Source organism: Salmo trutta, chromosome 14 (assembly GCF_901001165.1).
Source record: "Salmo trutta chromosome 14, fSalTru1.1, whole genome shotgun sequence".
Lineage (NCBI taxonomy): Eukaryota > Metazoa > Chordata > Actinopteri > Salmoniformes > Salmonidae > Salmo > Salmo trutta.
In genome coordinates this window covers 16130997-16154903 of record NC_042970.1, presented here as the reverse complement: position 1 = coordinate 16154903, position 23907 = coordinate 16130997, and the positions used below count along the sequence as shown (strand labels likewise).

The 23907-nt window shown below is 47.1% G+C and overlaps 1 protein-coding gene across 3 annotated transcripts in view; it reads left to right on the top strand.

Annotated features, from left to right (window-relative positions):
• LOC115207508 (forkhead box protein J3) overlaps nt 1–23907 on the top strand; it is a 146003-nt gene that overhangs the window by 39062 nt on the left and 83034 nt on the right. Inside the window, exon 1 of one of the 3 annotated variants that reach the window (XM_029774623.1) lies at nt 23394–23776. The exons of the other annotated variants lie outside the window; for them this stretch is intronic. The gene's annotated coding sequence lies outside the window, so the exon portion shown is untranslated. Of the gene's footprint in view, nt 1–23393; nt 23777–23907 lie in introns of those variants that run through there. 3 annotated transcript variants of the gene reach the window in all.

The window sequence follows — 23907 nt, the reverse complement described above, 5'->3', positions numbered from 1 at the left end:
GTGTGTGTGTGTAGTATGGCTCAGTGTGTGTGTGTGTAGTATGGCTCAGTGTGTGTGTGTGTGTGTAGTATGGCTCAGTGTGTGTGTGTGTGTGTGTGGTGTGTGTAGAATGGCTCTGTGTGTAGAATGGCTCAGTGTGTGTGTGTGTGTGTAGTATGGCTCAGTGTGTGTGTGTGTGTGTGTGGTGTAGTATGGTTCAGTGTGTGTGTGTGTGTGTGTGTGTGTGTGTGTGTGTAGTATTGTTCAGTGTGTGTGTGTAGTATGGCTCAGTGTGTGTGTGTAGTATGGCTCAGTGTGTGTGTGTGTGTAGTATGGCTCAGTGTGCGTGTGTGTAGTATGGCTCAGTGTGTGTGTGTGTAGTATGGCTCAGTGGTGTGTGTGTGTGTGTGTGTGTGTAGTATGGCTCAGTGTGTGTGTGTGTGTAGTATGGCTCAGTGTGTGTGTGTGTGTGTGTGTAGTATGGCTCAGTGTGTGTGTCTGTGTGTGTGTGTGTGTGTGTGTAGTATGGCTCTGTGTGTGTGTGTGTAGTATGGCTCAGTGTGTGTGTGTGTGTGTGTGTAGTATGGCTCAGTGTGTGTGTGTGTAGTATGGCTCAGTGTGTGTGTGTGTGTGTGTGTGTGTAGTATGGCTCAGTGTGTGTGTGTGTGTGTAGTATGGCTCAGTGTGTGTGTAGTATGGCTCAGTGTGTGTGTGTAGTATGGCTCAGTGTGTGTGTGTGTGTGTAGTATGGCTCAGGTGTGTGTAGTATGGCTCAGTGTGTGTGTGTGTAGTATGGCTCTCTCTGTGTGTGTGTGTGTGTGTGTGTGTGTGTAGTATGGCTCAGGTGTGTGTGTAGTATGGCTCAGTGTGTGTGTGTGTGTGTGTGTAGTATGGCTCAGTGTGTGTGTGTGTGTGTAGTATGGCTCAGTGTGTGTGTGTAGTATGGCTCAGTGTGTGTGTGTGTGTGTAGTATGGCTCAGTGTGTGTGTAGTATGGCTCAGTGTGTGTGTGTGTAGTATGGCTCTCTCTGTGTGTGTGTGTGTGTGTGTAGTATGGCTCACTGTGTGTGTGTGTGTGTGTGTGTGTGTGTGTAGTATGGCTCACTGTGTGTGTAGTATGGCTCAGTGTGTGTGTGTGTGTAGTATCGCTCACTGTGTGTGTGTGTGTGTGTAGTATGGCTCACTGTGTGTGTGTGTGTGTGTGTGTGTGTGTGTGTGTAGTATGGCTCACTGTGTGTGTGTGTGTGTGTGTAGTATGGCTCACTGTGTGTGTGTGTGTGTGTAGTATGGCTCACTGTGTGTGTGTGTAGTATGGCTCACTGTGTGTGTGTGTGTGTGTGTAGTATGGCTCACTGTGTGTGTGTGTGTAGTATGGCTCACTGTGTGTGTGTGTGTGTGTTTGTAGTATGGCTCACTGTGTGTGTGTGTGTGTGTTTGTAGTATGGCTCACTGTGTGTGTGTGTGTGTGTGTGTGTAGTATGGCTCAGTGTGTGTGTGTGTGTGTGTGTGTAGTATGGCTCAGTGTGTGTGTGTGTAGTATGGCTCACTGTGTGTGTGTGTGTGTATGGCTCAGTGTGTGTGTGTGTAGTATGGCTCAGTGTGTGTGTGTGTGTAGTATGGCTCAGTGTGTGTGTAGTATGGCTCAGTGTGTGTGTGTAGTATGGCTCAGTGTGGTGTGTGTGTGTGTAGTATGGCTCAGTGTGTGTGTGTGTGTAGTATGGCTCAGTGTGTGTGTGTGTAGTATGGCTCAGTGTGTGTGTGTGTAGTATGGCTCAGTGTGTGTGTGTGTGTGTGTAGTATGGCTCAGTGTGTGTGTGTGTGTGTGTAGTATGGCTCAGTGTGTGTGTGTGTGTGTGTAGTATGGCTCAGTGTGTGTGTGTGTGTAGTATGGCTCAGTGTGTGTGTGTGTGTGTAGTATGGCTCAGGGTGTGTGTGTGTGTGTGTAGTATGGCTCACTGTGTGTGTGTGTGTAGTATGGCTCACTGTGTGTGTGTGTGTGTAGTATGGCTCAGTGGTGTGTGTGTGTAGTATGGCTCGGTGTGTGTGTGTGTGTAGTATGGCTCGGTGTGTGTGTGTGTGTGTGTGTGTGTAGTATGGCTCAGTGTGTGTGTGTGTGTAGTATGGCTCAGTGTGTGTGTGTAGTATGGCTCAGTGTGTGTGTGTGTGTGTGTAGTATGGCTCAGTGTGTGTTTGTGTGTAGTATGGCTCAGTGTGTGTGTGTGTGTGTGTGTGTGTGTGTGTGTGTGTGTTGTGTGTGTGTGTGTGTGTGTAGTATGGCTCAGTGTGTGTGTGTGTGTGTGTGTAGTATGGCTCAGTGTGTGTGTGTAGTATGGCTCAGTGTGTGTGTGTAGTATGGCTCAGTGTGTGTGTGTGTGTGTGTGTAGTATGGCTCAGTGTGTGTGTGTGTAGTATGGCTCAGTGTGTGTGTGTAGTATGGCTCAGTGTGTGTGTAGTATGGCTCAGTGTGTGTGTAGTATGGCTCAGTGTGTGTGTGTGTGTAGTATGGCTCACTGTGTGTGTGTGTGTAGTATGGCTCAGTGTGTGTGTGTGTAGTATGGCTCAGTGTGTGTGTGTGTGTGTGTAGTATGGCTCAGTGTGTGTGTGTGTAGTATGGCTCAGTGTGTGTGTGTGTGTAGTATGGCTCAGTGTGTGTGTGTGTGTAGTATGGCTCAGTGTGTGTGTGTGTGTGTAGTATGGCTCAGTGTGTGTGTGTGTGTAGTATGGCTCAGTGTGTGTGTGTGTGTAGTATGGCTCAGTGTGTGTGTGTGTAGTATGGCTCAGTGTGTGTGTGTGTGTGTGTGTGTAGTATGGTTCAGTGTGTGTGTGTGTGTGTGTGTGTAGTATTGTTCAGTGTGTGTGTGTGTGTAGTATGGCTCAGTGTGTGTGTGTGTGTAGTATGGCTCAGTGTGTGTGTGTGTGTAGTATGGCTCAGTGTGTGTGTGTGTGTAGTATGGCTCAGTGTGCGTGTGTGTAGTATGGCTCAGTGTGTGTGTGTGTGTGTAGTATGGCTCAGTGGTGTGTGTGTGTGTGTGTAGTATGGCTCAGTGTGTGTGTGTGAGTATGGCTCAGTGTGTGTGTGTGTGTGTAGTATGGCTCAGTGTGTGTGTGTGTGTGTGTGTGTAGTATGGCTCTGTGTGTAGAATGGCTCAGTGTGTGTGTGTGTGTGTGTAGTATGGCTCAGTGTGTGTGTGTGTGTGTGTGTAGTATGGTTCAGTGTGTGTGTGTGTGTAGTATGGCTCAGTGTGTGTGTGTGTGTGTGTAGTATGGCTCAGTGTGTGTGTGTGTGTAGTATGGCTCAGTGTGTGTGTGTGTGTAGTATGGCTCAGTGTGTGTGTGTGTGTAGTATGGCTCAGTGTGTGTGTGTGTGTGTAGTATGGCTCAGTGTGTGTGTGTGTGTGTAGTATGGCTCAGTGTGTGTGTGTGTGTGTGTGTAGTATGGCTCAGTGTGTGTGTGTGTGTGTGTAGTATTGTTCAGTGTGTGTGTGTGTGTGTGTAGTATTGTTCAGTGTGTGTGTGTGTGTGTGTAGTATGGCTCAGTGTGTGTGTGTGTGTGTGTGTAGTATGGCTCAGTGTGTGTGTGTGTAGTATGGCTCAGTGTGCGTGTGTGTAGTATGGCTCAGTGTGTGTGTGTGGGTGTGTGTAGTGGCTCAGTGTGTGTGTGTGTGTGTGTGTAGTATGGCTCAGTGTGTGTGTGTGTAGTATGGCTCAGTGTGTGTGTGTGTGTGTGTGTAGTATGGCTCAGTGTGTGTGTGTGTGTGTGTGTGTGTGTGTAGAATGGCTCTGTGTGTAGAATGGCTCAGTGTGTGTGTGTGTAGTATGGCTCAGTGTGTGTGTGTGTGTGTGTGTGTGTAGTATGGTTCAGTGTGTGTGTGTGGGTGTGGTGTGTGTGTGTGTAGTTGTTCAGTGTGTGTGTGTAGTATGGCTCAGTGTGTGTGTGTGTGTAGTATGGCTCAGTGTGTGTGTGTGTGTGTAGTATGGCTCAGTGTGTGTGTAGTATGGCTCAGTGTGTGTGTGTGTGTGTGTGTGTGTGTGTAGTATGGCTCAGTGTGTGTGTGTGTGTAGTATGGCTCAGTGTGTGTGTGTGGTGTGTGTAGTATGGCTCAGTGTGTGTGTCTGTGTGTGTGTGTGTGTGTGTAGTATGGCTCTGTGTGTGTGTGTGTAGTATGGCTCAGTGTGTGTGTGTGTGTGTAGTATGGCTCAGTGTGTGTGTGTGTGTAGTATGGCTCAGTGTGTGTGTGTGTGTGTGTGTGTGTAGTATGGCTCAGTGTGTGTGTGTGTGTGTAGTATGGCTCAGTGTGTGTGTGTAGTATGGCTCAGTGTGTGTGTGTAGTATGGCTCAGTGTGTGTGTGTGTGTGTAGTATGGCTCAGTGTGTGTGTAGTATGGCTCAGTGTGTGTGTGTGTAGTATGGCTCTCTCTGTGTGTGTGTGTGTGTGTGTGTGTGTGTGTAGTATGGCTCAGTGTGTGTGTGTAGTATGGCTCAGTGTGTGTGTGTGTGTGTGTGTAGTATGGCTCAGTGTGTGTGTGTGTGTAGTATGGCTCAGTGTGTGTGTGTAGTATGGCTCAGTGTGTGTGTGTGTGTAGTATGGCTCAGTGTGTGTGTAGTATGGCTCAGTGTGTGTGTGTGTAGTATGGCTCTCTCTGTGTGTGTGTGTGTGTGTGTGTGTGTAGTATGGCTCAGTGTGTGTGTGTAGTATGGCTCAGTGTGTGTGTGTGTGTGTGTAGTATGGCTCAGTGTGTGTGTGTGTGGTAGTATGGCTCAGTGTGTGTGTGTGTAGTATGGCTCAGTGTGTGTGTGTGTGTAGTATGGCTCAGTGTGTGTGTGTGTGTAGTATGGCTCAGTGTGTGTGTGTGTGTAGTATGGCTCAGTGTGTGTGTGTGTGTGTGTGTAGTATGGCTCAGTGTGTGTGTGTGTAGTATGGCTCACTGTGTGTGTGTGTGTGTAGTATGGCTCGTGTGTGTGTGTGTGTGTGTGTGTGTAGTATGGCTCGGTGTGTGTGTGTGTGTGTAGTATGGCTCAGTGTGTGTGTGTAGTATGGCTCAGTGGGTGTGTGTGTGTGTAGTATGGCTCAGTGTGTGTGTGTGTAGTATGGCTCAGTGTGTGTGTGTGTGTGTGTGTAGTATGGCTCAGTGTGTGTGTGTGTATAGGCTCAGTGTGTGTTTGTGTGTAGTATGGCTCTGTGTGTGTGTGTAGTATGGCTCTGTGTGTGTGTAGTATGGCTCAGTGTGTGTGTGTGTAGTATGGCTCAGTGTGTGTGTGTAGTATGGCTCAGTGTGTGTGTGTGTGGTGTGTGTAGTATGGCTCAGTGTGTGTGTGTGTGTGTGTGTAGTATGGCTCAGTGTGTGTGTGTAGTGTGGCTCAGTGTGTGTGTGTGTGTAGTGTGGCTCAGTGTGTGTGTGTGTGTAGTGTGGCTCAGTGTGTGTGTGTGTGTAGTGTGGCTCAGTGTGTGTGTGTGTGTGTGTGTGTAGTATGGCTCAGTGTGTGTGTGTGTGTGTGTGTAGTATGGCTCAGTGTGTGTGTGTGTGTGTGTAGTATGGCTCAGTGTGTGTGTGTAGTATGGCTCAGTGTGTGTGTGTAGTATGGCTCAGTGTGTGTGTGTGTGTGTAGTATGGCTCAGTGTGTGTGTGTGTGTGTGTAGTATGGCTCAGTATGTGTGTGTAGTATGGCTCAGTATGTGTGTGTAGTATGGCTCAGTGTGTGTGTGTGTAGTATGGCTCAGTGTGTGGTGTGTGTAGTATGGCTCAGTGTGTGTGTGTGTGTAGTATGGCTCAGTGTGTGTGTAGTATGGCTCAGTGTGTGTGTGTGTGTGTAGTATGGCTCAGTGTGTGTGTGTGTGTGTGTGTAGTATGGCTCAGTATGTGTGTGTAGTATGGCTCAGTGTGTGTGTGTGTAGTATGGCTCAGTGTGTGTGTGTGTGTAGTATGGCTCAGTGTGTGTGTGTGTGTAGTATGGCTCAGTGTGTGTGTGTGTGTGTAGTATGGCTCAGTGTGTGTGTGTGTGTGTGTGTGTGTGTAGTATGGCTCAGTGTGTGTGTGTGTAGTATGGCTCAGTGTGTGTGTGTGTGTGTGTAGTATGGCTCAGTGTGTGTGTGTGGTGTAGTATGGCTCAGTGTGTGTGTGTGTGTAGTATGGCTCAGTGTGTGTGTGTGTAGTATGGCTCAGTGTGTGTGTGTGTGTGTGTGTAGTATGGCTCTGTGGGTGTGTGTGTGGTGTGTGTGTGTGTGTGTGTAGTATGGCTCAGTGTGTGTCTGGGTTGCATGGCTCAGTGTGTGTGTGTGTGGGTTGCATGGCTCAGTGTGTGTGTGGGTTGCATGGCTCAGTGTGTATGTGTGTGTCTGGGTTGCATGGCTCAGTTTGTGTGTGTGTCTGGGTTGCATGGCTCAGTGTGTGTGTGTGTCTGGGTTGCATGGCTCAGTGTGTGTGTGTGTCTGGGTTGCATGGCTCAGTGTGTGTGTGTGTGTGGGTTGCATGGCTCAGTGTGTGTGTGTGTGTGTGGGTTGCATGGCTCAGTGTGTGTGTGTGTGTGGGGTTGCATGGCTCAGTGTGTGTGTGTGGGTTGCATGGCTCAGTGTGGGTGTGTGTGTGTGTGTGTGTGTGTGTGTTGCACGGCTCAGTGTGTGTGTGTGTCTGCATTGCATGGCTCAGTGTGTGTGTGTGTGTGTGTGTTGCACGGCTCAGTGTGTGTGTGTGTGTGTCTAGGTTGCATGGCTCAGTGTGTGTGTGTGTGTGTGTGTGTCTGGGTTGCATGGCTCAGTGTGTGTGTGTGTGTCTGCGTTGCATGGCTCAGTGTGTGTGTATGTCTGGGTTGCATGGCTCAGTGTGTGTGTGTGTCTGGGTTGCATGGCTCAGTGTGTGCGTGTGTGTCTGGGTTGCATGGCTCAGTGTGTGTGTGTGTGTGTGTGTGTGTCGGGGTTGCATGGCTCAGTGTGTGTGTGTCGGGGTTGCATGGCTCAGTGTGTGTGTCGGGGTTGCATGGCTCAGTGTGTGTGTCGGGGTTGCATGGCTCAGTGTGTGTGTCTGGGTTGCATGGCTCTGTGTGTGTGTGTGTGTCTGGGTTGCATGGCTCTGTCTGTGTCTGGGTTGCATGGCTCAGTGTGTGTGTGTGTGTGTCGGGGTTGCATGGCTCAGTGTGTGTGTCTGGGTTGCATGGCTCTGTGTGTGTGTGTGTGTCTGGGTTGCATGGCTCTGTCTGTGTCTGGGTTGCATGGCTCAGTGTGTGTGTGTGTGTGTCTGGGTTGCATGGCTCAGGGTGTGTGTGTGTGTGTGTGTGTGTGTATGTGTGTCTGGGTTGCATGGCTCAGACCCAGGAGAGCGATGGAGTTTTATTAACCTCTACAGCTCTGTTTTCTCTTGACCAGCGCGTGCTCAGGCTGTAGTAAAACTGGGGTCTAATGACAGACTCGTTGAGACACATGAGAAATGATCATTGTCTTTGGCATGTGATCTGATTGGAGCCCTCATGTATTGTGGTTTCGCTCTCCCTCTTCAGCTGAACAGTTCTGATTGGTAAAGTGAATGCGCTGTCTCATGCAGGACATAGGTTTACATTGTTTCAATGTATTTCTTGCATATTGTTGTTGTGTAGCCTGTAGAAATTTTAGTAATCCTATTTTGATGGTATTGGTTGTGTATGACCCTTTAAGGGAATCGTGCCTGCGTTTTGCTTTCTGTCTGTCTGAGGCCCCTAAGTGAAGCTCTCTGTCAGATGAGTGAATCTCAGCAGAGGCACAGACAGCCACTGGGGGTTCTGTTTCATCTCATACTGCTCTGAAGCAGACATGCAAATCTGCTGATGAGGTGTGTGGCGATGAGGATCATGTGTGCTGGAATTTTAAAGATGCGAGAAAAGGAAGGTTAGGTGAGCAGCCGACGGGCGTGCCAGAGCAGAAGGCTTTGAAATCTGGGAAGGATATTGAGGGTTAGGCGACGTCAGTAGTCATAGAGGTGATGGGAAGTCTCAAGTCTGACGTGGGTCCCCCTCTCTCTGGTGCTGAAACTCTCTGGGGTGAAGCTGAAAAGGGTTTTTGGAGATTATATTTTCAACCAGAATCAACAGTAGCCTAATGCACATTGCTGCATGCAGAGCATTCATCTAATGAGGCTTTTGAAGTTTTGAATGGGCTGCTTGTTTAGCATCCCCAAACCCTCCTGCTCATTGTCTGATCTTATCCCATCATGTCTGTAATACATTCAGGTTTTCCACTTCAGCAGGGAGTCAAACTCATTCCATGGAGGGCCGAGTGTCTGCAGGTTTTGTTTTTTCCTTTCAATTAAGCCCTTGACAACCAGGTATCGGGTTCCTTACTAATTAGTGCCTTTAATTCATCAATCAAGTACAAGGTAGAAGCGAAAACCCGCGGACACTCCACCCTCCGTGGAATGAGTTTGACACGTGCAATAAAGTGATGTAACATGTAGTGTGCTTTGGGGACCTTTAACAGAATGTGCCTGGTAGAACAGCTGTTGTGTGTGTGTGTGTGTGGAGGATGAGGGCTGCAGTAGATATCTCCGATAGGGGGGAGTGAGGCCTAAGAGGGTTTTATAAATAAGCATCAACCAGTGGGTCTTGCGACAGGTTTACAGAGGAGTATAGAGTGCAGTGATGGCCAAATGGTAAAGCACATCTAACCCTTAAGGTTGCAGTTACACATCAGCTACACATCCATAACCTGAGCGGAAACCAGATTGCATACCCAAAGAATACTATAAACCTCAAGAAAGCCAGTCAGTTGATTATTGACACATTTTTCCAAGACTTTTGGGCAAAATAGAAATAGACCTATAACAGCTAGGATCAGCTTGATCTCCCCCTTTAAATAAAGGACGAACTGTGGCTGCCTTCCAAGCAATGGGAAGGAGGAGAGACAGGCTTGGTGGTGATAGGGGCAGAAACCTTAAACAAAGGGTCTAAACCATCTGACCCAGATGTTTTTTTGTGTTCAAGTTTAAGGACTGCCTGCAGGGAGAAATTTTGTAGCGAGGCAGGGGGGAAAGAGGGAGAAGCATCAGGGATAGTTGCATTAGAAGGGGTGGGAGATGAAGAAATGTTGGATGGGCAAGGAGGCATGGCTGAGTCAAATAGGAATCGTGACTTAATGAAGTGGTGATTTAAAGAGCTCAGCCATGTGCTTCTTGTCAGTAAAAACCACATCGTCATTAAGGAGAGTAGCCTTTTCTGGGTGTTTAGAGTCATACCTTGTGGGATTGGTAATAATCTGAGAGAAATTTAGTGAGTCCCATTGATTTAGGACTTGGTCAGGTGGTTTAAGCATGTCCCAGTTTAGGTCACCTAGCAGGACAAATTCAGACTTAGTGTGAGGGGTCAGGAGAGAGCTTAGGGCAGGTAGGTACAGACTGTTGCTGATGGAGGACGATAGCACCCAGCAACAGTCAACAAAGAGCTTTTTAAAAGTTTTAATGCTTAAAACCAGCAAATCAAATTGTTTGGGGACAGACTTGGTGGAGACAACCGAGCACTGAAGGTGATCCTTGGTAAAGATTGCCAGTCCACCACCTTTGTAAGATCTGTCTTGCTGAAAAAGGTTATAACCAGAAAGGTTAACATCAGTATTCAAAACACTCTTCCTTTTCCATGTCTCAGTAATGACCAACACATCTGGATTGGAGCTGTGATCCCACACTTTCAATTTTATTTATTTTTATTTTTTATTTTACCGTTATTTAACCAGGTAAGTTGACTGAGAACACATTCTCATTTACAGCAACGACCTGGGGAATAGTTTCAGGGGAGAGGAGGGGGATGAATGAGCCAATTGTAATTGATCCATTTTAGGTAATAAGCTTCTAGTGTTAACATGCAGAAAACCCAGGCTTTTATGAGAGCAGAAATCAGTGAAGCAGATATCAGAGCACAAGTCAGAATTGGGGCCAGCAGCAGTCGATGGGCCAGGGTGAACATACACATTTCCAGATATCATCAACAGTAATACATTCAAGGCACGGCATAGAACAGGGAGAGCTCTGCAGTGCTGATTTATGACATCTGAATGTGCATCAGATGGCAACAAGATCATACTGTACAGCAATTTCATCAGGTAACATGAATACAAGCTGGCGAGAGGTGTTTAGAATAGGATGGGAGGCTAAAAGTCTGTGTAACCAGTAGAGTCAGAGTCCCGAGTGTGGGAACAAACAGTCAGTCCCACGTTTGGGTAAAGAAAGTTTGTAGTCAACGAAGTATGCAGGAGTCAACATTGCTTGCTGTTTGGGGTGTTAGTCTGGGTTTCCGTATAGCACTTTGTGCATTCGGCTGATGTAAAAAGGGCTTTATAAATACATTTGATGAGGCAAAATGCACAAAAAAAGTTAAGAGTCACTCGCCCCAACAGTGTGTGTGCTGGAGGCGAGCAAACGCTCGGGAGAGAGCTGTGAGTGTGGTGGGGGTACTTGTACCAGACGGGGAGACAGGGCAGCAAATCGCCAGGTAGAAACAAAGCAGCAGGCAACGGGAGTAGGTTTCACCCCCACTTGGGAGAAGCTTTTATTTCTGGAGGCAGATTTCTTGTAGAAAATACCTGTGAATGGTCTTTGAACAGCAGGAGGGGGCTTCAGAGGAAGCTTCAAAGACTCCTGCCACTTGTTGGGGCCCAAAGGAATCACGTAGTAACCAAAAAGTGTTAAACAAATAAAAATATTTTATATTCTTCAATGTAGCCATCCTTTGCCCTTACAGCTTTGCACACTCTTGATGTTTTCTCAACCAGCTTCATGAGGAATGCTTTTCCAACAGTCTTGAAGGAGTGCCCTCATATGCTGAGCACTTGTTGGCTGCTTTTCCTTCACTCTGTGGTCCAACTCATCCCAAACCATCTCAATTGGGTTGAGGTTGGGTGATTGTGGAGGCCAGGTCATCTGATGCAGCACTCCATCACTCTCCTTCTTGGTCAAATAGCCCTTACACAGCCTGGAGGTGTGTTGGGTCATTGTCCTGTTGAAAAACAAATGATAGTCCCACTAAGTGCAAACCAGATGGGATGGCATATCGCTGTAGTAGCCATGCTGGTTAAGTGTGCCTTGAATTCTAAATAAATCCCTGACAGTGTCACTGGCAAAGCACCACCACACCTCCTCCATGCTTCACGGTGGGAACCACACATGCGGAGATCATCCGTTCACCTACTCAGCGTCTCACAGAGACACGGCGGTTGGAAACAAAAATCTCAAATTGACTCATCAGACCAAAGGACAGATTTCCACCGGTCTAATGTCCATTGCTTGTGTTTCTTGGCCGACGCAAGTCTCTTCTTATTGGTGTCCTTTAGTAGTGGTTTCTCTGCAGCAATTCAACCATGACGGCCTGATTCACGCAGTCTCCTCTAAACAGTTGATGTTGATTTGTACTTGAACTCTGTGAACTTATCCTCTGCAGCAGATGTAACTCTGGGTCTTCCTTTCCTGTGGTGGTCCTCATGAGAGCTAGTTTCATCATTGCGCTTGATGGTTTTAGCAACTGCACTTGAAGAAACGTTCAAAGTCCTGACTGACCTTCATGTCTTAAAGTAATGATTGACTGTTGTTTCTCTTTGCTTATTTGAGCTTTTCTTGCCATAATATGAATTTGGTATTTTACCAAATAGGGCTATCTTCTGTATACTCCCCTACCTTGTCACAACACAACTGATTGGCTCAAATGAATTAAGAAGGAAAGAAATTCCACAAATGTTACTTTTAACAAGGCACACCTGTTAATTGAAATGCGTTCCAGGTGACTACCTCGTGAAGCTGGTTAAGAGAATGCCAAGAGTGTGAAAAGCTGTCATCAAGCTCCAATAAGCCCCTTATGGTGAACGACAATAGAACGAGAGGCTTGTAGAATCATGAATCTTTAGTTTTCAGTTCATTGTTCGCTGGTCCTGCATGTTCTGGGAATTACTGATTCAAATGAATGAAATCAGCCAAAAGATTCATTATTTTGACTGAACGAGCTGAAAAGATCAGTCTGTAAAAAGAGCCGAACTTCCCATCACTACTTTACTCGTGAGTTGAGTGAGTTGAGTGAGTTGAGTGAGTTGAGTGAGTGACGCATCATGTGTCTTAAAGGAGACAACGCACACTGTTATAAAAGATATTGCTTCTTCTATACAAATGTAGTTAATCAGTATATTAAGTCCCAAATGGAAGGAAAACCGATTGTTTTGGCTGATGTCATGGGGCTACAGGAGAACAAAACTCACTGCATGCACACAGTCCTATCGAATATGAATATGCCTAGGCTACTTTACTTTCCCAATTTATGAATAGAGATTTACCATTCAAATAAATGAACAATGTTATGCAGTTAGATTGACTGTATAATTTATTCATTATTAAATCTAAAAATCTATATTTTAAAATGTAATGATATTGAGCTCAAAAGATCTGTCTGGATCAAGTGCCATTCTGTGACATTGGCTAACACCTTTTTTTGCCGTGGAACCGTTTTGGTATCGAGGATCGTGATGGTATTGAGTATTGTGATAAGAAACCTGGTATCAAAGTCAAAATTCTGGTATCGTGACAACACTATCCACATCACCGCTCCCTCCCTCCCTCCTACACACACACACTTTTCCAGGTAGCTTCAACTAATTTGGTTACCAAGAGACACTATTTATCTGGGTGTGTAGGAAGAGTAGAGGGGGAAGGTAACCGTGTGAGTCAGTTTAGCCCTTGGCTGTTGAAATACCTCCAGGCCAAAGGGAACAATCAACAAGATATTGCTCATAAAAAGGGCATAACAGGTCATCACTAAACCAGAGGATATATCATGAGACCAGGCATATCATTTAGATTTAAAAGCTCTATGAAAGCAATCATCTCCCAAAGCCAAGTGCATGATGTTCAAATGAAGCGATGGCAATTTCAGACACACTGTCCAAACAGCCAATGTGCAGCAGTATCAGACTGTGAAATCACTATGGGAACTCAATCACACTGACTTTCAGAGCCACTGTCAACACAAGACGGTGATCACAGATCTGATCCGAGAGGTCACTATCTGCTGACCAGTCAGCAATTATGAAAGCGGAAAAATACACAGCGAGTTGCAGACCATTAGGTCTCCTGCCAGTGACATGGCGTCAGACAGAAAAAGGAACTCCCTCCAGTGTGAGGAGGCAGCCACAGCCAGGCAGTAATCGGAGACTGGTGTTGTCAGCGAGAAGGCAAAAGCCCAGGCAGTGAGGAGGAGAAGCCTGCTTCTGCTACAGAACTAGCATTTCAGAAGGGAGGGAGGACTAGGAGTGCATGGGAGTTGGCTAACATTTTCTGAATCTGGTCATGAGCAAACTGTACTGTCTTCATGGGTCAGACTGGTCTGGTCATCCTCTGCACTTCCCATGAAACAGCTGCGTCAAGGCCGGTCGTATATGTCTGGTTCGACATATCTGCACACGCATAAAGCAGTGGACGTCGCCGAATATTCAACATGTATAATATATTGGAGAGATGGTGACTGGATCGTTTTTAGTACACTAATGCGGATATTGTATATACTGATGTAGTATTTTATAAAAACAGCCTAACCTAGCTCAGACACATCTCAGGGACATACCCACTGAGCACACAGTCATTTCAACGTGGATAATTGGGTAATATTTGATTGAGACGATCAATGAGATTACAAAGTTTGGACACACCTTGTTTAAGTGTGTTTTGGTTGCACAAAGCTGTGTCCATAACATTCAATAATCAATGAATTGCATTCTTTCACCATGCGATCAATTATCAGTACTTAGCATGTATTTTTCTTTATGCTACCTGCAGCATGATTTATTTTCCTGCGAGCATATGACAGACAGCTGTTGGTCGGTGCATGTCTCCTGAGCCAGAGGAGCCTGTAGAATTCATTGTGGTCAGCCAGCAGGTCAAATGAGCGACTAATATTAACGAGTCACTCAAAAACTAATCATGACTCTCGAGTCTGTAATAAGTTGTTCAAAAATAACGAATTGTTGACGAACTGTATATCATTAGAGCAAAGATTATCTTGACTGGGAGAGACTTGAGGTGGGGGGGGACTAAAGTTGTCTGCATGCTTCCCGAAACAGTTCGGAACAGTTTGTGCATATATTATGACATCATTCTGACTTTTTTGTTTTCTGGAAGCAAGCCGAAGTTGGTAGCGGCTTGCTACCAACTTCTATTCCCCTTTGTTGGTGATTGGTCAACAGTAGGGATTCTTTAATAGTTTTTGTTTTCATGCAAAACATTTCATTGAGATACTGCACCAGACATCTTAGTCACGCATCTTAACATCCAACTAAGATCTCTGCAAAAACAACAATGACAGATTTCTTAAGTTAACTTTATATTAATTCTGATCTTTTTTGAGGAAGTGTATACTGGCTACGGCGTCACAAAATGGACAAACAGTACTATTGCCGCTTTTTTTCAACTCGTTTTTCAAGCGAAGGTATTTTTAATTAATTATGCAAGCACACTTGTTCGGTTCACCTAGCCGAGTTCAGCTAGGCGCCTGCCGAACTGAAGCATTTTGACGCCTTACGAGAATGTCACAAATCTTTATTCAATCCGCAATATTTTGCATTATGGTTAGCATATTATCACAAAGACACTAGGGTTGTGAATTGATGTGGACTTCAGCTGTAAGCTACCTAGGAAAGTTAGCCTACAAAGCTGGATGCTAGCGGTGTGTTCTAGCCTGTGTGGACATTGTTTTGCAAACACTAATGAACATTTTCAATATTTCTACATGCTGTGTTGCATTATTTAAGTGTGTTAATTTCCATGCAGCGTGAGTGGAGAGCTAACATGATGCAGCCCAGACCCCCAGTGGTTCCTCAGGACAGGTTAGAGCTAGCAATGGGTAAGTGGAGCAGTCACTGCACAGTCACTGCTCTCGCGCTATAAGGGAACATCGGCTGCGCTGATAGACAGACTTGATCCTCTCTCAATCAGTAGACGACGTGAGATATTTGACAGAGTACTGAAAGCAACACAAATTTGTATGGAATCGTTTTTCATGTTCTAGTATTGGAAAAAGTACAGAAGTTTCGGTATATGTGCAACACTATAGGTGAATATGCTAAAAGCCTGTCTATCCCCAAATCTTTCAGTACATCAAATGGCCTAAAGCTTCCAGAGTGCCTCCGGCTGAAGTTTTTAGGTCTCTATCAGCCAGGGAGAGAACAGGAAGCTGGGCTGCTCTACTCAGATTAGCATGGAAGGCTTCTAGAGAATGCCAGAGGAATGTATGACCCTGACTGAGGTCTGGTGACTCATGATATCCCTGGTCAAATTCCACAGCTGATTGTGGTTCCTCCACTCTCTGTGACACCTTTGTCATTACTGGAGCTAACAGAACACTCAGCAGTAGTTCTCTCACTCTCGAATGGAATCTCTCCAGAAACAATGTAGAGCATTTCACTCTGTAATGGATGAGTTATCCATTATTTTTCCTGGCAGTGAAAATATGGGCCACCAAGGGAGGACTGTCTGTGTGCTGGCTGTGACCCAGTGATGGAGCTTCAGGGTCACACACAGAGCTGACAATGGCATTCTGTCCCCGTCCTGCACACACACAGAGCACTCTGACATCACATCAGCAGCCCTCTGCAAAGAGAACCTGCCTTGCCTGCCTGCCCTGTGCTAAATGGGTACATTGCCTTAGCAGAGCAGAGGCTAAGCTGGAGCGCCAACAAAAGATGAAACTATTGACCTGTGACTTAATCCTTTAATCCCCGCTATGCTGTGGTGTTGTGCAACCTGAAATGCAGCGGATTTATCGTTCTGGGGAAAGGGCATGGTTTTATGATGGTGACCCGGCTGCCCCCTCTGCGATGTGCCATGAATGCCCATCATGCTCTTGGTGTGTATGATCAAGCTTTATGTTAGTATAGAACAGACTGCAGCAGTTTATGACTATGTTATTGTGTATCTGTTATTGTGTGCTGTGCTGCATGCATTTTCCATTGGACACTGGGCTGTGTCATCTCATGTACAGTTCGGCCTTTTGAGCATTTAAAGAGGGAGGGGAGGGAGCTTGCGGGCGGTGCCTGGATGGCGGTGCAGTAAAACGCTGGACGTCCACGAGTCAAAGAGCAGCTCTTCAACAGCAACCAGCTCCGTCAGGCAGTAAATGCTTTAATATGCTGCTAATTATTTCTGAGAGATTGGATGTTGATTAAAAAGCAAAACGTTTTTAATTATAACTCAAATGTTAATGCCGTCCCAAGTGAAGAAAATGTTTAGGTTTTCGTGAGGAGTACTTCTAATTGACTGAACCAAAGCTCTACTCTCCCAATTTTTAGAATCTTGTTTATTTTTCTTGACTTTTAGCACTAAATGGGCTTAACTGCTGTTGCTTCGTTCGGTGTCATTTGATGTTATTGTATGTCATCAATGCACATCCGGCGCTGCCTAGCCTGAACCCTGTCTCCACTTAACATTCATGACATTCTAGCTCTGTGCAGGGATTTCTGATCACGCTTTGCCCACCGAGGTAATTCCCTTACACTCATGCTTGGGCAACTTCAGCTTGTTCTCATTTTAACACATTTCGGTTGCGACTTAATTGATTTGTTTTTGCAGTGAAATGTGTTGTTTTACCGGGTCAGCCATAGTAGTACAGCACCCCTGGAGTAAATTAGGGTTAAGTGCCTTGCTCAAGGGGACATCGATAGATTTATCACTTTGTCTGCTCGGCTATTATTCGAACCAGCGTCCTTTTGGTTACTGGCCAAACGCTCTAAACGCTAGGCTACCTGCCGCCCTTGGAAGAGTGCTTGTGCACAGTCATTTGTGAAGGGGATGATATTGGATTTACAAATACACCATATTGCACTGGAACTCAAAATGAAGACAAAGCAGTCTCTTGTTTTATTCAGGTAGAGTCTCTCTACGTTATAATTGCAGGAGGACTTGAAAGACTTCCTGATAATGTGAGTTTGCTGTAGCTACTGATGACACTGGAGCGAAACGTCTCTGGTCCTGAGGCAGTGCTAGCACCAGCACCTCCTTAGCTTGCTGCCTGCCTGCCTGCCCGCCCGCCCGCCCGCCCCAGAGCCAGGCTCAGGATTTAATCGTGGCTTATTGGACAGGATCTGGGGAATGCTGATGAGGGAAAGGCTCTCAATAATGCCACAAACGGTCCTCCTGCCAGTGCCTTAAGTGGTCTATTTGTGATTCAGCATGCATGCTCGCTTTCTCTCTCCCTCGCCCGCTCCCTGTCTGACTGCCAGGCTGGCGTGGAGTCGAGCTCCCAGGGGGTGAGTGTGTTAATGCGGGCCCCCAGGCCCGGGGACCAGGGTAATTGGGTTCGCATGGTCGGTGTCAGGGCACCACCACCGCTCCCTACACAAAGGCCACCTCCCAGCCAAGCTGTTCAGGACAGAGAGACAAACCCCTCATCACTGGTGTAATTCATTGGAAAGGCTTATTGAATTACTGGAATGGTGTATGTGGTTTTTGTGTGAGGGCCTGCTGCAGATTGCACAATGAGCTGAGGGCCTTGTGTTTGCCTGCTGCTTGCGTGTTCAGCTCTCTCTCTCAGCTCAGACACTTGGCTCTGAACACTACCGTGAATAACGGCAGACAGCTTAGAAAATCTCTAATATCCCCAAATGGCGTAATTACTGCAGCTTCCATTCAGATAACCTTCTCTTGTATCCAGTGCCTGTTTGACCATGTCTGCATGTAGGGGTGACAGAGCCTGTTGTCTGCGTTGTAACCTCATGACACAGCCTGGAGGCTGGAGCGTTTTGGCTGGGCCTCATCCAGCCCTGATTGGATGGGCTGGTGTCTGCTGCAGATTGATGTTGACATGCATTCACATCCATGCAGACTGTTGATTTGTCTGGTTTGTTTGATACTAAGTGATTGGTGGCCCCTCACTAGTATGTTATGCTCATAGCAACAAGTGTGAAGGTGTCCATTTCTTTGCCTGCTTGCCTTTTTCAGGTCCAGTGGGTTTAAAAGAAACCCAGCATTAAGGTTTGCCATGTTGACAAGTCTCTTCCGCATGGATATGTGTAGCATTAAACTGACCCATACATCACACAGTGGCACTCTCCTCTGATTGTAAGAATAATTATGGAGTATGATGTTCAGCCACTGGTGAGGTGGGAACAGGGGAAACGGAGAACCCACCTCCCCTGCAATATACTACATTATACCGTTGGCTACTTCACTCAATCACCAGACCCAACCAACATAAAACAGGTTCTCAACACTAAAACACAACTCGCCACCACAATCCTACCCAATACACACACTGTTATGACCGCTGCCTGCAAGTAGCTGCTGTCTCAGAGCCCAGCTTGGCTGTGGTCTTCAATAAGCCGAACAATGTGCTCAGCAGTGTGAGCACTGAAGTGATAATTGATACATCCTAAAAATTCCAGAAAGCTGTTGTTAATGTTCCTTCTCTTCCTCTGGGTGGTTTTAACAGAACCACTTTAAGACTTTAATTGACAAGGAATACTGCCATTTAATCCGTTGCCTTGGCACTGCCATTACCTACTTTTTAGTTTTTTAAAGATGAGACCCACTTGGGGCGTTCACGAGGCACGATTACAAAAGCTCACGTGGAATCACTATGGCCTGCCGTGTTGCTATTTTAGTTTCTGTTAAAAAAAAACATAAGTCCTCCAATAAGCCCTGTGCCTCCAGGGCTGGAAAAAGTGAGGAATCTCCCTTTGTCTGAAGGGCAGGTGAGCGTGGTTCCCACCCCTCCCTGTTCCCCCCCCTGCATATCAGTAGGAAAACAAGGGCTTCTCCAGCGCTGGAACAAGGCTGTTGATATGGAAGGTATGGCCAGGGTTTCAGTGGAGAGAGAAGATGATGCCAAGAGCTTGTTACCAGGTTACATCACTGTTGTTGTGAGTTGTGTGCCAGATCTTCAGGCGTAGCAGAGGGAGCTCGCAGAGCCATTCCCCTCTCTGTCGCCAAGCTACCGTCACGCTCTCCTCCTCACACACACCAACAGGCCAGGCTGTGGGCAGTATTTAACCATCATTGGTATAAATATTTATTGTTAAGTATTTGATTCTGTCAGTTTTGAATGCAAATCAAATCAAATCAAATTTATTTATATAGCCCTTCGTATATCAGCTGAAATCTCAAAGTGCTGTACAGAAACCCAGCCTAAACCCCAAACAGCAAGCAATGCATGTGAAAGAGGCACGGTGGCTAGGAAAAACTCCCTAGGAAAAACTCCCTAGAAAGGCCAAAAACCTAGGAAGAAACCTAGAGAGGAACCAGGCTATGAGGGGTGGCCAGTCCTCTTCTGGCTGTGCCGGGTGGATATTATAACAGAACATGGTCAAGATGTTAAAATGTTCATAAATGACCAGCATGGTCAAATAATAATAATCATTGTAGTTGTCGAGGGTGCAACAAGCACGTCCGGTGAACAGGTCAGGGTTCCGTAGCCGCAGGCAGAACAGTTGAAACTGGAGCAGCAGCATGGCCAGGTGGACTGGGGACAGCAAGGAGTCATCATGCCAGGTAGTCCCGAGGCATGGTCCTAGGGCTCAGGTCCTCCGAGAGAAAGAGAGAAAGAGAGAATTAGAGAGAGCATATTTAAATTCACACAGGACACCGGATAAGACGAGAATACTCCAGATGTGACAAACTGACCCTAGCCCCCCGACACATAAACTACTGCAGCATAAATACTGGAGGCTGAGACAGGAGGGATCAGAAGACACTGTGGCCCCATCCGAATGCAGCGTTCATTAGGGTTTGGAATTTGCCAGGGAACTCACAATACGATATTATCACGTTACTTTAGTTCCGATATGTATTGCCATTCGACGTTCCAAACATATTGCTCACTATGTCTGCTGCAGAGGGATAAGAGCATGAGAACTAGTTTGATCAGTAGGGGAAATAAGTGCTGAAAACGTGGCTTTCTATTGAAAAAGATGGAGAGCAAGCTATAGGATGACAAACACTGGTGTTTTTGCACAGGTACTGCCAACTAGTGCAAGCTGGTACAAAAATAACATCACGGTACCTATGGTACAAATCGATACTTGGAGTCAAATCAATGAAATATGGTCCAAAAATTAAACCGCGATATGTAACTGTATGCATTTTCATCATGTCTGCGTGTAAAGGGAATGTGCAGCACTAGTAGCATGGCCATGGGTCTAATGTTGTTGTGTAGGCAGGCAGACCTTGGCTGCACTGAACTGAATTGTAAACTGTATTGGATGCATGGCTGGAGTGAAAAGGTATTCATTGGGGAAATTGCAGATAAGTGCAGTAGAACACTGGTCTGGTACTCATCAAGAGTTGTTCGTCTGGAAGTGTGACTGTGGAGGCTGGATATCCCTTTCTCTGGCATCGGAAATGATTCAGGGTTAAGAATATATCTACTAGGCTCTATAGCGTGGTGAAGAAAACAATAGGTCGTCAAAGTAGGGATGTGACAAATGGATAATTTCTAACGTTTATACTGATTTTCTTTTTAGCGGTTTCCCATTTAAAAGGCTAATAAAAAATCATACAATTTCAGGTTAATTCACAGTAATGGTCCTATTATGTATGTATGACCTCTAGGGCCGGGTGATGAAGTTCAATCTACCGCGACCCTTTACAGACACAGAACGCAGCTACATTAACGTGGATAACTAAAAAAAGGGCGGTCTCTTTTCAGACAGTAGAATTCTGCTCCGGCATGATGTTTTATTGTTTCCCTGACAACAATAAATGTTGCTGATTGATGTGCTGCTGTGTTTATGCAGTTTTTGTTTATTTTATGGTAGGATAGCTAGATGTGCTTTCTTTCTACTAAATGTCTTGTTAAGTTGCGTTATTTAACAAACTTTAAAGTACTTTTTTAGGAAAGTGGTCTGCCTGCAGGCAGGCTAGGATTGGCAGTTCTGGTCGCCTAGTGGTGGAAGTTAGTCCCACTTCAGAAACGGCATTACTTTACAGACAAGTAAAATGCTGTTTGTCTCCAGAGAATGTTTTGTGCCTGCGGATTAAAAAGCCGAGGTGTAGCCGACCCTAACTGACTAACAAACATGCCGTAGCCGAGGCGCTTTCAAGGGGCCACGCACCGTTTTATCTGAGAAGGGTAATCGATACAGGCTATACCGGTAGCCTACTGTCATTTCATATTATAAGACAAAAACACCCCCACCCGCTCAGCAACCAAGACTAGCCTACCCCGTGCTCGCAAGACTGACCTGAAGATACTGTATCCCGGCGTCATCGCTCCCATGATTAGCCTAAGATAGGATATTCTACACCCAACAGACAGACTCAACACACACTTGTCATTAGCGAAAGAGCATGCAGGCCAGCTCGAGGAAGAAGGCAGAGGAGCAGGCAGGCAGGCAGGCCAGCTCGAGGAAGAAGGCAGAGGAGCAGGCAGGCAGGCCAACTCGAGGGAGAAGGCAGAAGAGCAGGCAGGCAGGCAGGCCAGCTCGAGGGAGAAGGCAGAGGAGCAGGCAGGCAGGCCAGCTCGAGGGAGAGGAGCAGGCAGGCCAGCTCGAGGGAGAAGGCAGAGGAGCAGGCAGGCCAGCTCGAGGGAGAAGGCAGAGGAGCAGGCAGGCCAGCTCGAGGGAGAAGGCAGAGGAGCAGGCAGGCCAGCTCGAGGGAGAAGGCAGAGGAGCAGGCAGGCCAGCTCGAGGGAGAAGGCAGAGGAGCAGGCAGGCCAGCTCGAGGGAGAAGGCAGAGGAGCAGGCAGGCCAGCTCGAGGGAGAAGGCAGAGGAGCAGGCAGGCCAGCTCGAGGGAGAAGGCAGAGGAGCAGGCAGGCCAGCTCGAGGGAGAAGGCAGAGGAGCAGGCAGGCCAGCTCGAGGGAGAAGGCAGAGGAGCAGGCAGGCCAGCTCGAGGGAGAAGGCCGAGGGGCAGAGGTGCAGGCAGGCCAGCTCGAGGGAGAAGGCAGAGGGGCAGGCAAGCGGGCAGGCCAGCTCGAGGGAGAAGGCAGAGGAGCAGGCAGGCGGGCAGGCCAGCTCGAGGGAGAAGGCAGAGGAGCAGGCAGAACCATGTGGATATGTTTTGGTAATCTGCATCTGGCAATGTATTAATTGTCTTGCATGTCTCGCAAATTCAACAAAGTAGCCAAATGTTTTCCTCTTCCTCTCTGGTTTTACTTAAATTACACAACTTTCCCTAGGCTTTTATAGCCATATAGTCTGGTTTGGCTATAACATGGATAATGATGTTTTGTGATAAAGGCACTGTGATTTTAATGTTGTGGGGGGAAAAAAGAATTCTCGGTAAGGTATTTTTCTTAACATTAAAGATCCCAACTTCATTTAAACGTTTAAAGGTACTTACTTGAAATAGCTTATATGGAGCTATAAGTAGGTACTAAAACTATCAAACGCTTGCCAAGTGTAGGCGTCTGCAACAATTTAGCAGGAGGGGAATGTGGGAGGGGTGAGTTTCCAACACAATTCCTCACCTCCATTCTCTCACAACACCACAAAGGAGACAGTGTAATCTACTGTGATATTAAGGTGAAGACTGCAGGCTGTCATTACTCACCCTATTGCCTCACTGAGGATGATGCCTGACTGAGAAGGGTTTGGCACTACATGTCTGCACTGTTTGATTGAGACACATCAGCCTTATGTACAGACACATGACTGAATCACTGTCAGTGCTCTTTGTGTAATAAAAAGGTAGGGAACTCTTGACAAGAATTTGTTGGATTAAAATATTTAATGTCCCCATCTTTTTAATACCAAATCTGCCATTAATCCGAGGGGGATCAAACACTTGCGCGCCTCTGAATATAAATTAATTTGTCCAGGTGTTTCTTCCACTCAGTTCAAGTGTGCACCACACTCAAAATGTATTTAAATACTAGGAAAACCCATGGTTTGTGAAAGCAACAGTGACGGCCTCCAGTGATGGCCTCCAGTGACGGCCTCAGCCAGATCAAAGCGGGTCTGTGTGTGGAGTGGTAATCTCTTATCTGGGGCTCCTAAGTGTTGAGGCCTGAACTCTCTGACCTCTGGATAGATATGATGCTGCCAGCACGTTCATTCCTCTCCACTGCCCCCCAGTCTCACCCTCCCCTGGCTGGCTACCCCAGACCATACCTGGCCTGTGGTACATGTGCATCGGTCCTCCCCAGCAGCAGCAGGCTGGGGCCTGTCTCTCTCTGAGGCTCAGCCCTACCCCTGGCTGCCTGTCTGTCACGGAACCTTGCCCTAATGAAGGCAGAAGGGCTGCTGTGCTACTGCCTGCTCTTCATCATTCCTGCCACAGCCGAGGTTCACTAATTAAGACGCTCGGCCCTGCAGATTATAAAGCATCTGGATCATTAGCATGGGGTCAAATGGCATTCGCTCGGGGGGGGCACTGTCATCAACCTGCTGTCTGTCAGCTGGCTGGCCTCTCATGGCGAGCCAACGGTGTTCTGGCTGCATCCTAGCCCTGCTTCATAATTAGAATGCATTGGATCACTGCCACTGTGTTACAGGTTAGGACTGGCTTCAGAGAGCGACACGCGGGTTAGGACCGGCCCCAGAGAGCGACACGCGGGTTAGGACCGGCCCCAGAGAGCGACACGCGGGTTAGGACCGGCCCCAGAGAGCGACACGCGGGTTAGGACCGGCCCCAGAGAGCGACACGCGGGTTAGGACCGGCCCCAGAGAGCGACACGCGGGTTAGGACCGGCCCCAGAGAGCGACACGCGGGTTAGGACCGGCCCCAGAGAGCGACACGCGGGTTAGGACCGGCCCCAGAGAGCGACACGCGGGTTAGGACCGGCCCCAGAGAGCGACACGCGGGTTAGGACCGGCCCCAGAGAGCGACACGCGGGTTAGGACCGGCCCCAGAGAGCGACAGACACATAGACAGACCATGCGGGGTGAGGTTTAGACACCGGGTGATGTGGCTTGTGTTGAAATGCAATAATTTGTAGAACAATCTGGGATTCCTGTGTTCAACGGCACGTAATGAGAATCCGGTATTTATTTGATCTAGGAGAGGGTTGGGTGC